Source organism: Myotis nattereri (assembly GCF_964212035.1).
Source record: "Myotis nattereri genome assembly, chromosome: 3".
NCBI classification, from domain to species: Eukaryota; Metazoa; Chordata; class Mammalia; order Chiroptera; family Vespertilionidae; genus Myotis; species Myotis nattereri.
Window position 1 is genome coordinate 163,790,626 of NC_138077.1, and position 15,375 is coordinate 163,806,000.

Genomic DNA, 15,375 nt, shown 5'->3' on the forward strand with positions numbered 1-15,375 from the left:
ATCTTGACAATTTAAAGCTGAAGAATTCTTAGCATTTATATAGCCATATTTTATAGATTAAAAACTGATCACTTAAGTGATTTAATGAAAGGTACAACCAGATTTTATAAACAGAACTAAGCGCAAGATCTTTCAAGTACCTTTTCTATGAAACAATTTGGTTCCCAAAATGAACATTGTCAAATGATAAATTGTCACAGGAAAATGTTTTTCATCTTGTAATTTTTTAACCAAATTTTCTTTCTCCTATACAATAAAAAAACAACATTTTGTGCTGCTCAGATATAAAGAACACTACCATATAGTTCTTTTTTATTTAAGTGTTGAGTTTTGTTTTTTGTTTCCTGTGATTATAGACTACTAGAGGCCTGGGGCACAAAATTCATGCACGGGGGCTCGGGGGAGGTCCCCTTAGCCCAGCCTGCACCCTCTCCAATCCGCGATCCCTCGGGGGACATCCCTCTCACAATCCTGGACCACTGGCTCTTAATCGCTCACCTGCCTGCCTGCCTGGTTTCCCCTAACTGCCCACCCCAACCAGCCTGATCACCTCTCACTGCCTCTGTGTGCCAGCCTGATCACCCCTAACTGCCCCTCCTGCCAGCCTGGTCGTCCCCAACTGCCCCCATCTGCTGGACTGCTTGCCCATGACTGCCCCCCCCGCCGGCCTGGTTGCCCCCAACTGCCCACCCCCTCTGGCCTAGTTGCCCCTCACTGGCCCCCCCCATCAGCCTAATCGCCCCCAACTGCCCACCTTGCTAGCCTGGTTGCCCCCAACTGCAACCCACCCCCGCCGGCCTGGTTGCCCCTAACTGCCCCCCCCTCACCAGCCTGGTCACCTCTTACTGCCCCCCGTCCCGCTGGCCTGGTTGCTCCCAACTGCCCCCCTGACAGCCTGGTAGCCCCTCACAGCCCCATCGCTGGCCTGGTCACCCCATACAGCCTGCTGTGCAGTCATTTGGTCATCCCTCACTAACCCCCCTGCCGGCCTGGTCACCCCACGCAACCTGCTTGCTCAGTCATTTGGTCGTCCCTCACTAACCCCCCTGCCGGCCTGGTCATCCCAAGCAGCCTGCTAGTTCAGTCATTTGGTCATCCCTCACTAACCCCCCTGCCAGCCTGGTCACCCCACGCAACCTGCTTGTTCAGTCGTTTGGTCGTCCCTCACTAACCCCCCTGCCGGCCTGGTCACCCCACGCAACCTGCTTGTTCAGTCATTTGGTCGTCCCTCACTAACTCCCCTGCTGGCCTGGTCACCCCAAGCAGCCTGCTAGTTCAGTCATTTGGTTGTCCCTCACTAAGCCCCCACTGGCCTGGTCGTAGGCAGCCATCTTGTGAGGGTTAATTTGCATATTACCTCTTTATTATATAGGATAGTAAATCAAGATACAATTTGATCATAGAAGATTTTTCTCACTGAATTTCACCAAGGATAACTGGTGAACACTATTACTATAGCCATGTTATTTCTTTCTTCAAGGAAGACTTGATCCTGTTTGAACACAAATGTAGGTTGACACCCTAAAAACTGAAAGTAAAATTACACAATCTAATCTTCTATTGAGTTGTTAGTTATGGTAGTCAGCCTATGTAATACTTTCAAAAAGACTGTTATACTTTTTAAAATTTTAAAAATATAAAAATATTGCTACAAACTTCAAACAACACATATGTCTTAATTATCTTGCAGCTTCTTTGGCTAAGGAGTCAGGGCTTCTGGGCTTCAGGATGTCTAGAAGCTGCATTTAACACATCATCTTGAGCTGTGATCTATTCTTGAGTAAATCTAATCCAATCGGTTATAAAGCCTTAAGAGTAAAACTGAGATTTCCCTGAAGAAGAAAGGCTACATATAGACTGAAGCACCAGCTTCTCCTGAGGTGTCTCCAGCCTACCATCCTGCTATACAGACTTTCCTAGTCCACTCCCACGATTGTGTAGGCCGATTCTTTGCAATAAGTCTCTTTATGCATATGCATAGAAATGTGTGTGTATATATGTGTGTGTATATTTAAAAATGTGTTACAATTAATTTCACCTTTTAAAAGTGTTTCAGTGTGGCTAATACAAAATCTAAATTACATATCTGGCTTATATTTGTGATATATATTTTATTTCTAATGGCCAATGTTGATCTTTAGGTACTCCATTTATCTTATTTCTGGAGAAATTAAGGAGTTTATCTTATATTTTATTTACTAGTAAAGATTCATACAGCCTAGACTTTAATGGTTATATCTCTAAATTTTAGTATATTTACCTACATATTTTATATTCATTAGTGGCTAAAACTTGAGACCTGATCAGCTCTAGGCTTGATTTTGTTTGGGCATGAATACTTAATCATTGTACTTCCATCAGATGTCACATAATGTTGTGCTGTTAATATCTTCATGATGTTGGTAGCCTCTGCTGATGATTGCTTAGATACATAATTTTATTTGTGCTTGCAGAATGGAGATGACATACTTTTAAAACCCCTTTGCTATTTATTAACTTGAATGCTTTAAGATGAACAATAACCATCCATCAATTGTATACAGGAATAAATGGAGTTCTTCCAGTTTGTGGAAAGCACACTCCAACGGTACCTTTCAACTAAACTGAATTGATTTTCATAATGACTGTGAATGAAACTGCTTCCCTACATATCGCAAAAAATATTAAGGATACATTTCAAATATGACTGACAGAGGGTTCCTGGCAATAAATTATAGTACGCAAGAAACACACCCACTGAATCTGTATGAGTGGATTTAGGTCTCCCAAGACCGCTTACAGATTCGATTATGTGGCATGCATTTACAGCACAAGGAAGAGCAGTTGTGAGAATCTCATTCACATCCCATTAAAACAATGAAGAAGGCTCTTGAGAAGCAACTAGCATTTCAAGAGCTCAGAGTGTGGGGTCCAAGGTATGCACATGGTTAGACTAACCCTGCTAGAAGTAATTATCTACAGATTACCTCAGCTATCCACTGAGGGAGAATTGTTTATGAGAGGACACAGTGTCATTCAATCTGAATTCAGTAATTATAGCAATTTACTTGAAAGAGAAATATACCCCCCACTTGATGGATAAAAAAAAACTGAAGTACTTGAAAATTCACTATTGCCTCCAAAAATATTGCAAGTCTCACTTACCATTCCAAGATTATCCTGTTTAATTTAGAGGCTTTCTAAACGTCAAAAGTACTCTAATTCTGAAAATAAGAGTATTACTTGAAAATATAAATTTTTTTAAGATATAGAAACAACTTGAATGAACTGGTCATGTATTAGGTGTTTGACATGGTGAGGAAGAAGGGAGCCATTTATTTATTATATAAGCACTTATTGATCTCTTTATAAGAGTTAGATATTGTGCTATAAAACAAGAATAGAAAAACAACAGAATAAGCTTCAAAGACTTGTAGTTTACGCTTGGGCAAGTAACAATGATATAGTGTGATAAATGCAGTTCTAGAGGCAGAGTCTGGGGGCATGCCTTGGAAAATCATCCCAGAAGTGGTCACAGTTGGGTTGAATATTAAAGGATGAGTAAGAATTAGTCCAAGAACATATGGAGTTACTGAAGTGAAGGAACATGTGTGAAGCATTCTTGCCTGTGAAATACATGGTGAGATAGCATAGAATCAGAGATTGACTTTATCTTTCTTATTTTTATCAGGGAATTTCATATTACATCTATATGCCTGGCATATGTGGTAACGTTTGTGAGAAATTAAGTTGGCAAAAGCCAGGTAACTAAAGAATTTAGGCATCAAACTTTGAAAGACAAGTGAAAAGATATCAAAATAAGATGAAATCCCATTTACTACATTTAATGGTGAACTGCATGCCCACTTGTTTTTCCACACACAGCTAGTCTTTACATACTTTATAGTCATCTCTCCATGACCACTCAGACCCAGTCTTACATAGCTCAGTAACAGAAAGACTCGTTTCAATTTTATTCGTCTAATTGTGCTCCAGGACCCTATTGTATGTGATCTTGTCTTGGCACTTGATGTTAATTATAGCCTGTAGCCCATGCAAATGAAACTGAGATGAAACATGTGATTTTAATTACAAGGCCAAGTCTCACAATTTGAAGCTGTCACTGCCACGATTTCTCTATAAAGTCGTGCTTTGCCTCTATCTGCACTTTTAAAGCTACCTTTCAAAATGCTGTTCACAACAAGAGCATTGTAGTTTGGCATATTTAAGCCAGTCATTCTAGAGTTCAGTTTTTATCTGCAGTGAATAAAGGACAGAGGAAGGGAGGGAGGAAGGAAGGAAGGAAGGAAGGAAGGAAGGAAGGAAGGAAGGAAGGAAGGAAGGATGAAGGAAACTAACAGGATACATGTTATCATATTGAGCAGTATTTCTTTATTCCCAGAGTAATTGCTGTACATTGACCCATAATTCCTTGATGTTGCATTTCAAAAGCATCAGATTAACTGCAAACAGCTGTACAATTATTAGTTATTTAAAATAGCAAAATCTACAAATTTTAATCACTATTCTGTAGTCACTCACAACACATAGATGAACTTACTTTAATACCTGGGAAAATACATATTATAGTCAAGTGGCAATATTCTATGTGGAATGCCCCAAAAGGCAATGAATTATACTCAAAACTGAATAGAGAATTAGGTATGTTTAATAATGTAACAAGTTGCCATAATAGAGGTATACTATGGGGAAAAAAAAACTTGCCTGTTTAAAGTATGTGTGTGTCGGTTTGCTCTTGTGCAATTTGTGTATAGTGTGTGTGTGTGTGTGTGTGTGTGTGTGTGTGTGTGTGTGTTTTGTACTTCTTCTTTGGTGAGATTGTGCCAGAAAACCACCTTGGGAATTTCTAAAGATCATAGATTTCTTGGATTCACTTTAAAAAGATGTACATTTCCCTGAAACCAGAACATATAGTCTCTTTGAGCAGAGTGGATACAAGCTCTCATGATTGCTCTGAGAATAATGTACTCAGAAGAGTAAATGTAGGATAAGATCCATGTTTAAAAACCACCCTGGACTTCAGTGCTCACCTTTATTGAGCAAAGCACAGAGAACAGAGGGGAAGAAAGAAAGATAGAAAGAAAGGGTTATTAGAAATATAGCTGTTTAGAACAGTACCTTGTATATCTCCCAAAGAGAAGCAGACTCATTGATTCTTCATTTCTCAGGTTACAAATAAAGATATGACTCTAAATTCAGATTTTAGGTGGCTGCACTCAAACCTGGAAAGTAGTTTTGAAGGGAATTAAATGAGCTGAGATAAAATCAGTTTGAGGATCCAGACCTAGAATGCCTCAGCCAAACTTAACAGTGAGGAAGTAAGATAACCCTCACTTATTAACCTAACTACAAAACACATAAGCGCCATTGCCCTAGCAGTGGGCCAGCATCTTCTACCAAATGTTCAACAGCCACACCACATGGCACTTAGATATAGTGACCACAGCTCACACATTTCACAGATTTTGGTTCTGATTTACACGTTCTCTCAAAGAAATAAAACCATCCATACTTTAGAATAAAAGGCAGAAGGGAACTGATCTGACTCTAGATTTCTTTCATGTTGGGTTTGGAAACTTGACTAATCTGCCTCTCTGGGTTTATAAGAACATTCAGGGTCAGGCAGATATCATATTTGTATTGATTATACATCAGGAATTTGGACAGTATTGTGAATCTTTAGTGGAAGAGTCTCATTACCTTATGATTACTTCTCACTGGGTCTAATAGTATCTCTGTTCTCTCACATTCATGGAGTAACACTTAGGACTTTGTTCCTTTATTGATCAGCCATTTGCTCCCGCAGAAACCTCCATTCCTTGATAATTACCAGTTCATTCTCCAAGCAACACGGATTCTAAGTAGAAATTCATCCCTACTTCTTAATAAGATAATCAGAAATTTCTAAAGCTTTTTCTAATTTCTACAGCCAAAATGAGGGGAAAGATTACATTCCATATGCATCAACCACTTTTTGTGTTTAGACAGAACAGGGTAGAAAGCTTGTTTGAAAATCAAGAGCATCTAACTTGTTTTGTTCTTATTTAGGAAACCACTTAATTATCTTGAGTTAGGTACTTCTGAGCTTTGCAATGATAGTTTATATAATATATATATATATATATATATATATATATATATATATATATAAACTTTTGATGATCCTTTTTGTTTAAAAATGATGTAACCATATGAGTATGATATAATAGGACTGTCTACACCATCCAAATTTAATTCTTAACCTCAATTGCATTAAGTGGACATAATTCCCCAGGAAAGATTTCCCTATACAAGCAGATGTTAAAGAACCCAAACGTCGGCATGTGCCAGCTGGATAACATTGAACGGGCATAATGCTGGGTATTTAAAAATCGCTCAGCCTCAGACTTTGCATCTTCACAATGAGAAGAACTGAAAGGATGACTGTGTCATTTTCTAAAATGAAGAATCTTTCCCTTAGTGGAGAACTTGTTTCTCAGAAAACCAAGAATTTAGTCTTTTTCCCTATCCTCTGCGAATAATACTTCTCCTCTCCTGAGTTCCTCTGTCAGGATAAAAGCCTTTTGCCCTAACGATGATAGGTTAAGGCTTTTAAGAAAGAATAGACAAGAGAAGTCAATTATGGCTCTAGGCTTTGGTAATATACGCCAAGTTTTTACAGATAATGGTGATTTCTCTCCTTTTCCACTCCACTTGGTCTGTGTGGATGCAGCCTGTGAGAAACATTCACTTTTCAGCCAGTTGCCCTTAGGAAAAGAATTTGGGAAAAAGTCCCACATGCTCTGAGCCCTCTGTAGAGAGGCCTGAGTGGTTCCTTAGTAACTGCAGCCTGAGGATTCCAGAGTGTGACCACCAGTCTGACTTTAGAAGAGCACAAGACTTTTGTGAGACTATGGAAATGGCAGGTCAGATGCTATACCTGGGTCATTCAGCACTTAGCCTGGGGGCTAACCTCTGCTTCTCCTCACATGAGAAAGGAAGCTGCAGAGGCGTGTTATTCCTGGAGGCATCTCAGGTTCTCCTAGCATGAGGATTGGCTCACTGTGCATTATGGAGGTCATCCAATCCTATCAATCTGCTCTGACAGGGAAATCATATTTTTCCAAGCCACTGCAAAGTTAAACTGTCAATTGATATATTTTCTGGCTTTTCCTTAAAGCATCATCTAACCATAGAACAGCCTATAAATGAACACTGTTCTTTCTTCATAGCGAGGTGATTAGAAATAATTATTTCGCACATATGCTGCATTTTATAGCACACTAAATCAAACTTACATGTCATATGCAACTTTATTTGTCCTCCTATTTTAATTTACACTTCCCTAAATATGTAACGTATTTACATGTCTTTGAAAATAAAACAATCTTCTGAAGGCTTTCTTAGTGTTCTATACCTGCGTGGATGCTGTTTCTTTCCTTCCCATCACACTAACTGGATTGTTGCCACTTCGTTAGCCAGCTCTCAATCAAGCGCGGCGAACACACGAATTGAGAGATCGCTGCATATGGCAGACAGCGCTGAGTAACTCTGCAGGGAATGCTTTCTGCCAATTTGGGCTCTAAATCTGTGTTATGTTCACTTTAGTGTCCTCCACTGAAAACAGAATTCCAGCTCCATTCAAACCACAGTAACCCTTGTTTTCCTGTTGGAATCAGGATGTATTCCTGAAACTGCATGCACAGAACAGAATGCCCAATCTCTGTGAAATACAGTGTCCTTCGGAAATGCCCAACAACAATTGTTTGCTCAATAATAGGAAACAGTTTTGCTTTACCTTTGAAAGTCTGGCAGTTAACTTATGATTTTGTCAATATACAATAAAGGCCACAGAAAAAGAGCTACGATGAATCTGTTATCGACCTAACTCTGAGCAGTTGTGTGCTTTGTTCTGTTGAGCTGCTGCATATGCATAACAATAATATTGCCTAGATTCAAAAGAAAACATTAAGTCCGTTTCCTGAATAAAGTACATGCACCTGGCAGAAAAATCATGTAGGAAAGGTTTGAATGCAAAGGTTAGCAGTTATTACAGCAACCAAGAGCGGTGCTTATATCAAAGAAGTGGTTTAGTTCTTTATTGGCTTGGCCTTTCAACAAATATTTTATTGTGGATCTTTCTGGGCAATACAATGTGCTACTCACTGAAGAAGCTGCAGGTGAGTACTGCATAAGTTTTGCCTCCAAGAAGATAAAAAGCTATTGGGATGGGTAAACATCTAAATATAATAGAAGGAACTACCAATTACTCTCTTCAAGACAATTTTGCAGACACCTAAATGTCAGGACTATGTAATGCCATCCCTCATCCCAACTCATCTGAGGATGATCCAAAGATCAGAATTCGAGTGCAAGTAGTTGATTTAAGGAATAATCTTAGAAAGAATGAGTAGGGGAATGAGACAGTGAGGCAAGAAAGGAAGGGAAGCCAGTACCAGCTGCATTAAATAAGCAGGTGTCTGGCCAGCATGGCTCAGTGGTTGAGTGTTGACCTATAAACCAGGAGGTCACGGTTCAGTTCCCAGTCAGGGCACAGGCCCAGGTTGCGGACTCAATCCCCAGTATGGGGTGTGTAGGAGGCAGCTGATCAATGATTCTCTCTCATCATTAATGTTTCTATCTCTCTCTCTCCTTCTCCCTTCCTCTCTGAAATCAGTAAAAATATATTTTTAAAATTTTAAATAAACAGGAGACTGCCTAGAAGATACTTCTGAGTTAACTTGCTGAAGGAGTAAGGAGTTTCTCCCTTAACATTGGTGCAGGGCTACTGTAGGCTGAACAAACTCCTAGATACTTAGAACTTCCCCACGTAGAGCATGAACCAGCCATATTCCTGGGCCTGGATCTCACAGCCACTCACAGATCCAGACCGCAGTTTCCAGCAAGAAGCTGTAAACATATTTGAAATGATGATTGCCAAGGGGTATCTTTGGGACAGCGACTGTGTGTACTCATTCCCTTTGCTGTAGCTCATACTCAGATTTAAACATATTGTGAGCATTCTGACAATACCATTCATTATATTTTATACACAGAAATTGTATAGATTCTGTCCTAGACTGTATTTTTAGTTCCAGTAACAAGTAATTGGAATATTTTTTCTCTTTAATCCTTACCTCTGTTTATCATTTGTTATTACGCAAGTGAAATATTCTAATGGCTTCCTAACTGATTGCCTGCCTCTAGTCCGCACCCACTTATCATATACACTGTTATCAGATTAACATTTTGTGCTATCTTTCATTTGCACTCCATTTATCCATTCTCAGTGTTTCCCTGTCCTGCTTTGTTCCCCACAAGCCTACCTCAGCCTCCTCTGCTTGAAATTGGTGTGGGGAAGTACCAGCAGGATACCAGCAGGTTCCATAGATGTGTAAGCACAGAATACCACTTGAAATTATGCCATTTCAGAGTTGGATGTTCTCATGTGTGATTTAACATTTACTATGCATCAATTTGGCTCCTCACAATATGCAGGGTGCATGAAAATAGAGTCTATTATGTTACACACACCCCAAAAATATATAAAATGAGACTTTCAGCATTAGCTTGTCTTTCTCTCAGGATAAAACCCATATTTTAATGTGAGGTTCAAGAACACATTAACTTGCCAAGGAGATGGTGAAGAACTTACCTGGTTTATTTGCTGTTATCTGACCAACCATCTTTAGTCTGTCAGAGAGATTGGAAAAGCCAAGAGGTAAGTTGGAAATTAAAGTTAGTATTTTTTATGACAAAACCTATGCTGCCAGTTCCATTTCCCTAGGGGAATTAGGGTGAGATTCTTGTCTTCTGACCTTATTTTAGTGAGAGGCGCTTCACAGAGATAGCTCCGCATGCTTGATTGTGTTCCCAGCAGTGTTGTGACACGCTGGATGAGGGTCAGATTCACAAGAGAAAATTTTAAAGGGCTACAGGCTGTAGCAGAAGCTGTCTGCTGGGTAGCTTAATGAAAAGCAGGGTATAATAAAAAATAACTGCACTCCCACTGATGGTAGATGAAAGGGGCGTATTTCCTCTACTATACACAGGAGCAAATTGGCAAGATTTGGTTTAGATCTTGCAAACAGGGACAAATGGTGGAGCAAGTGGATCTCAGCAGAAAGAGGTGAAGAGAGTTTTGCCAAATGTCTAGAAATGAGAAATAAATCTGGAATGTTCTGCTAGATGAGACACATCCGCATATCTCAATGAAAGTAGAGATGAGAGAGCCTCATGATGAGAGAGATTCTAAGTAACTCATAAAAGCACCTCTGAAAGAGTCAGTTTTATTTATTTTTTATTTTTTACTTATTGTTGACACTGTTGCAATGTCCCCCATTTTCCAATTTTGCCACAGCTAGAGGAAGCTAATGCCAAATTGATTCAGGTAGGTAACGTGTAGAAAATGGGCACATTTTTTTTTTTCTGTAACAGGCAGTCAACTCAAAGAGGAGGAGAGAAATTTTAAATTTAAACAAAGATTCGAGGTTTTATTATCATTGTAATAATGGGCCAGTCAGAATGTTAATGGGGGGGAGTTGCCTTGTCTCTCCCAGTTGTTGCCAGGGGTGGAGTTCTTGGGGTACCACTGGAATAATGCATTTCTGGAGGCCCCCACAGAAGGATATGGTGTAAAGCTTTTATTTTTGTGAAATTTCACCTCTGGATTTCCAAAGTCCTATTTCCCTTAGTCCAGTCATAGAAGAAGTGTAGAGGGGGCTTCAATAGAGCTAACATCAGAGCTAGTGTCCAGAGTTTCCTTCCCATGTTGGAGCTGGGTCCAATCCAGCGACAGGCTAGCTTAGGTTGTCCTCCACACTGTAGTCCACTGTCCATTCTGTGTGGGGTCTGCATGGTTGTGGGCCATAGGGATGAATGCAAGTGAGTAGGAGCAAAAGAGCCCCACAAGCCAAGAGTGGAGCACAAGGCCACACATTCCTCTGTTTAGGGGATTATGTATTCCCAAATGTTCATGCTCTTGCAATGGCCACACCCATTCTAGCCAATCATCTCTGCCCCCAGGTGTGATTGACAGGCAAGTACTTTCCCTATGTCACCCAAACTTCACTAGTCAAGTGTCTATATCAGTGATGGTGAACCTATGACACGCGTGTCAGAGGTGACACGCGAACTCATTTTTTTGGTTGATTTTTCTTTGTTAAGTGGCATTTAAATATATAAAATAAATATCAAAAATATAAGTCTTTGTTTTACTATGGTTGCAAATATCAAAAAATTTCTATATGTGACTCGGTACCAGAGTTAAGTTAGGGTTTTTCAAAATGCTGACACACCGAGGTCAAAAGGTTCGGCATCACTGGTCTATATTCCCTTGTTGGACCCCTTCCTCCGTGGGGAGTGCTGAGTTGTAGCTTCCTGTTGAAGTTACCCAAATGACATACCTATAATATCTGGCCTTCCCTTTACTCCTTTCCTATTATTAATAACTAGATAATTACAAAGGTATCAAGAATGACTAATTTTATACTATTTTTTGAGGAAAATGGTTTGGAGGAAAAAGTGACCTCCACAAATCAGAGATCAAGTTCTAGTTAGTGGGCAGTTTGAAGACATTTATGCTCTTATGCATATGAAAAATGTGGAAATTTTACATCAGTAATTTTTTGAGACAAAAGTTCCATTATATACTGAGATACATATCCTAAATATATTGGATCTTTAAATAAGAAAACCAAACTAGCCTGAAAGATTATGCTTCTTTTGTTCTTTTCATTGAATTGCATATAAAATGGAATGAAATCTCTTAAAGTGTCTTTTTAAAGAAACTTTTTAAGAATGAAAAAAATTCATTAATTTAAGCTATTTACCAGATAAATGCATGTTAGTTATTTTACCATTAACACCTAACTTTTAGAGAAAGAAATACAGAACATAAATTTTGATTTAGACTATTGAAGCAAATTCCCTTCTAATTCCTTCATGCTAACAAAATAATTTGATGTATATACATCCCAATAGATTAGAGACTTAACCATATAATGCCTTCAAACAAGAGGTGAAAATCTCTGATCTGAACATCAAAACTTGAAACATCAAGACAAGGCAAAGTGAGTGAATGAATAAGGCCCTGGCAGTGAGGGGAGAGGGGCCCTAGAGAACACATTTCCCAAGGAAACCAATATTACTTATCATTTATGCATAAAGAAAGGGTTCTCTCAATAGGACTGTATGAGGAGAGTTAAAACAAAACAAAAATGAGGAAAGAACAATTATTAACATAGTAGATAAGCATAGGGAAAAAGTTCAATATTGAAATGGCTAATCATGTTTTACTTACAGGAAGACCTGATATTTTAACACATTTTAATGTAGTTCTCTTAAACCAATGTAAAAACCAATCATAAAAAATTAAAATACATTGCACTCCACACATGTAATCAAGAAGGGTTCTCACTATTAGCAACAATGCTGTGAAACCAGCATTCTCTTTGTCCTGCCCTCAGAATCATAGGTATGGGCTATAGCTCTTTGCATAGGTTTTAAAAATCAGTCTTAAATATGTTACTATCCTTGAGTTTATCAGTGCCTGCTTACTATTTTATTTTTTGCCTCTTTTGGTTGTATAATCTATAGAAATTCCTTCCAAATATTCTTTTTAAATATAGCCATGATGGAAGCAACAGTACACAGGAGAACTGTGTAAGAGCTCATTATGATACAAATTGAGGCATATTCAAATATACCATAAGAGAAGATGAGATATGAGAATTCGCGTGATCATAATTTGTTTTTGTCACTAACAAGGCATTTGTCACATGACTTCAGTATCTGTTATGAATCAGGATATTAAAAGAAATATGCCATACGGAGAGAAGCAATTGTCCTTATGGTAAAACTATTCTTTTCACTTTCTAATGACAAGGAAAATATCATTAAGGTTGAATTGCCTAGGTCACTTTCTAAAAGACCTCAATATAGAGCAGAGTGAGTTAAGATTGTTTCCCCCAGCTCTTGCTAGAACTACTGTAATCATCTCTTACAGATTTCTCACACGCTTTCTTCATTGAAACAACTTTTCAAATCCCAACCAGAGTGATTTTATAAAAGCACAGATCTTAATATTTGCTGAAATCCCTTCAGTGGTTTTGTATTACTCCTAGAAAACAGAATTTTAATATTTAAGGAAATAAAAAGATTAAATTCCTTAATATGTATTGAGGGTTTACCCAGTCTACCTCCTGTCAGTCTCTACTCTCATAAAACTCTGTGGCCCTCTGACCTTTCTGTCCCAGCTGCAATGGCTTCTTTTACTTCCCTCTGCTCATTTTGATAACTCCCGCCACGGAGTTTTGCAGATTTGAATTAATTTCTTTCCTGGAATTTTTTTACTTCCTGGTTTGCCTAGTTTGTGACTATTCCTCCTTAATATTTATTTGTCTACGCCACAGGAAAGTTTTCTTGGATAAACTCCTCAGTTAAAATCTGCCACAATTCCCTAGCAATATACACTTCTCTTTCTTAGCCCTGTGATTTAGGTCGTTTTCCTGAGCAGGATGCAAGGGTGATTTCTTTCCCGGATCCTTGTCCAGATGGATTGGAAAAATGAAGCCATGGACAAAAAGTGGTAGATGAAAAGGGTGGACATATATTGGAAGCAAATATAGACTCCCACAGAGGGAGAGTGTCTCAAGGGAGTAACCCACAAAGCCCTTTTCTAAGGTTTACAAATGCTGTAGTTCTTTGTCTCTTCATGCTCCTTTCTAATTGTTTTGCAGAATATCAGCTTCAAAGCCCAAAACCCACATGGTGCCCCCATCTTTATCTCCCTTTGTCTTGTTACATTTCTCTATCTCCTGTGAAAATCTGTTTTCCTCTTTTTCCCATTTGTGGCATTTCTCTATCCTCTGTGAAAGTTTGTTTCCTTTTCCCCCATACCCTGTGGCTTTTCCCTATCTTCTATGAATGCATGTCTTCCTCTCCCTTCTCCTGTGGCACTTTTCTATTCTCTATGAATGTATGCCTTCTGGTGGCTCCAAACCCTCACCTATGCATCCCTCCCCCAGGGACCCTCTTTACTCCTAAAACTCCCCTAAACCTGCCTATTTTATCTCTAAAATTCCTTTCACCTACATAGCTTTGATTTCAAACATACACACATTCTTAATGTCTATCTCCTGTCCCTCACAGGAGGATATGCTCCAGGAGAACAGAGGGAGAAAAAAATCTCTGTAGTTGTTTAATGTGTGTCATCAGTGCTAAAGTTATTAAATTTAAGAATTCAAAGGAGAGTGATAGAATTCAAAAGTCCTAAGAATCTATTTATGGTGGATACAAGTCAAAATATATCAGTATGATGTGTACTTACTAGTACTATACTCGAGCATACAAATATGTTCAGGAAGCAAGATTTATGTAGACAAAAGATTAGTTAATCAGAAGAGTATACTGCATAAATTAATACCATAGTAGTTACAATGTTAAGTTTAAATTAATGTTAATTAATATTCTAATATAAATCATTTTACTATAAATATTTTATATTTATAAAATATATTTTGTGATGTGTGTATTTCATATTTACATTTTATATATTTATGAATTATATTATATTTATAATTTTAAATATTTAACTTTAAATAATATTTATTAAATATATTTAATATTAATATTAAATTGTTAATTTGTATTTGCTTGCCTCAGAATAGTCAACAAACACAAACTAAGACTTAGAGAAACTAGCTTCTCTAAAATCCAAAAACATTATAAAAGTAAAACAAGTATATGAATCACAAACAAAGAAGAGCTACTCTATGACATTGTTAATGTAAAAAACCCATTGAAACCTGTAAAGAATTTTTGTGAATTTATTTGAGCGAAACTGTCGACATATGCTGGGAAGCAGAACCTCAATTAATTGAGATAATGCTCCGGAGAATGGCGGGGTTGCATTTGTATTTATACATTTGCAATCAAAGGAGGGACATAGGTGGGTTACATGAAATTCATTGGTGATAGATTAAGGAGGTGGGATAGAGCAAAGCAGGGAAAACCCCTAGGATTGGATAAAAAGTAAAATGATGGACACATACTTAGGTGGGTGCAGGAACAATTAACATGATAATGAAGGAATTTGTGGTATCTGTCCTGGCACCCAGCACATTTGGTTGTGTCCCAGGGGCTCCAGAAAAAGGGAAGTTACAAGTTAGCCAGACATTTCAAGGGTGTGTTATCATAGATGCAAAAAGATAGATAGGCTCAGTTAAGGTAAAGGTTGACCTTGTCAGTGAAGATACCAGCCTAGGATGTAACTGCCCACCATAACTGCTTTTAAAGTTGAATTTCAGACCATCCTTTGTGGTTACTTTAGGTCTCTGAGTTTGCAAGACTGCCAAGAAGGCCTCTCCTGAGCTCGTCAGGTCAGCATGTGGCCCC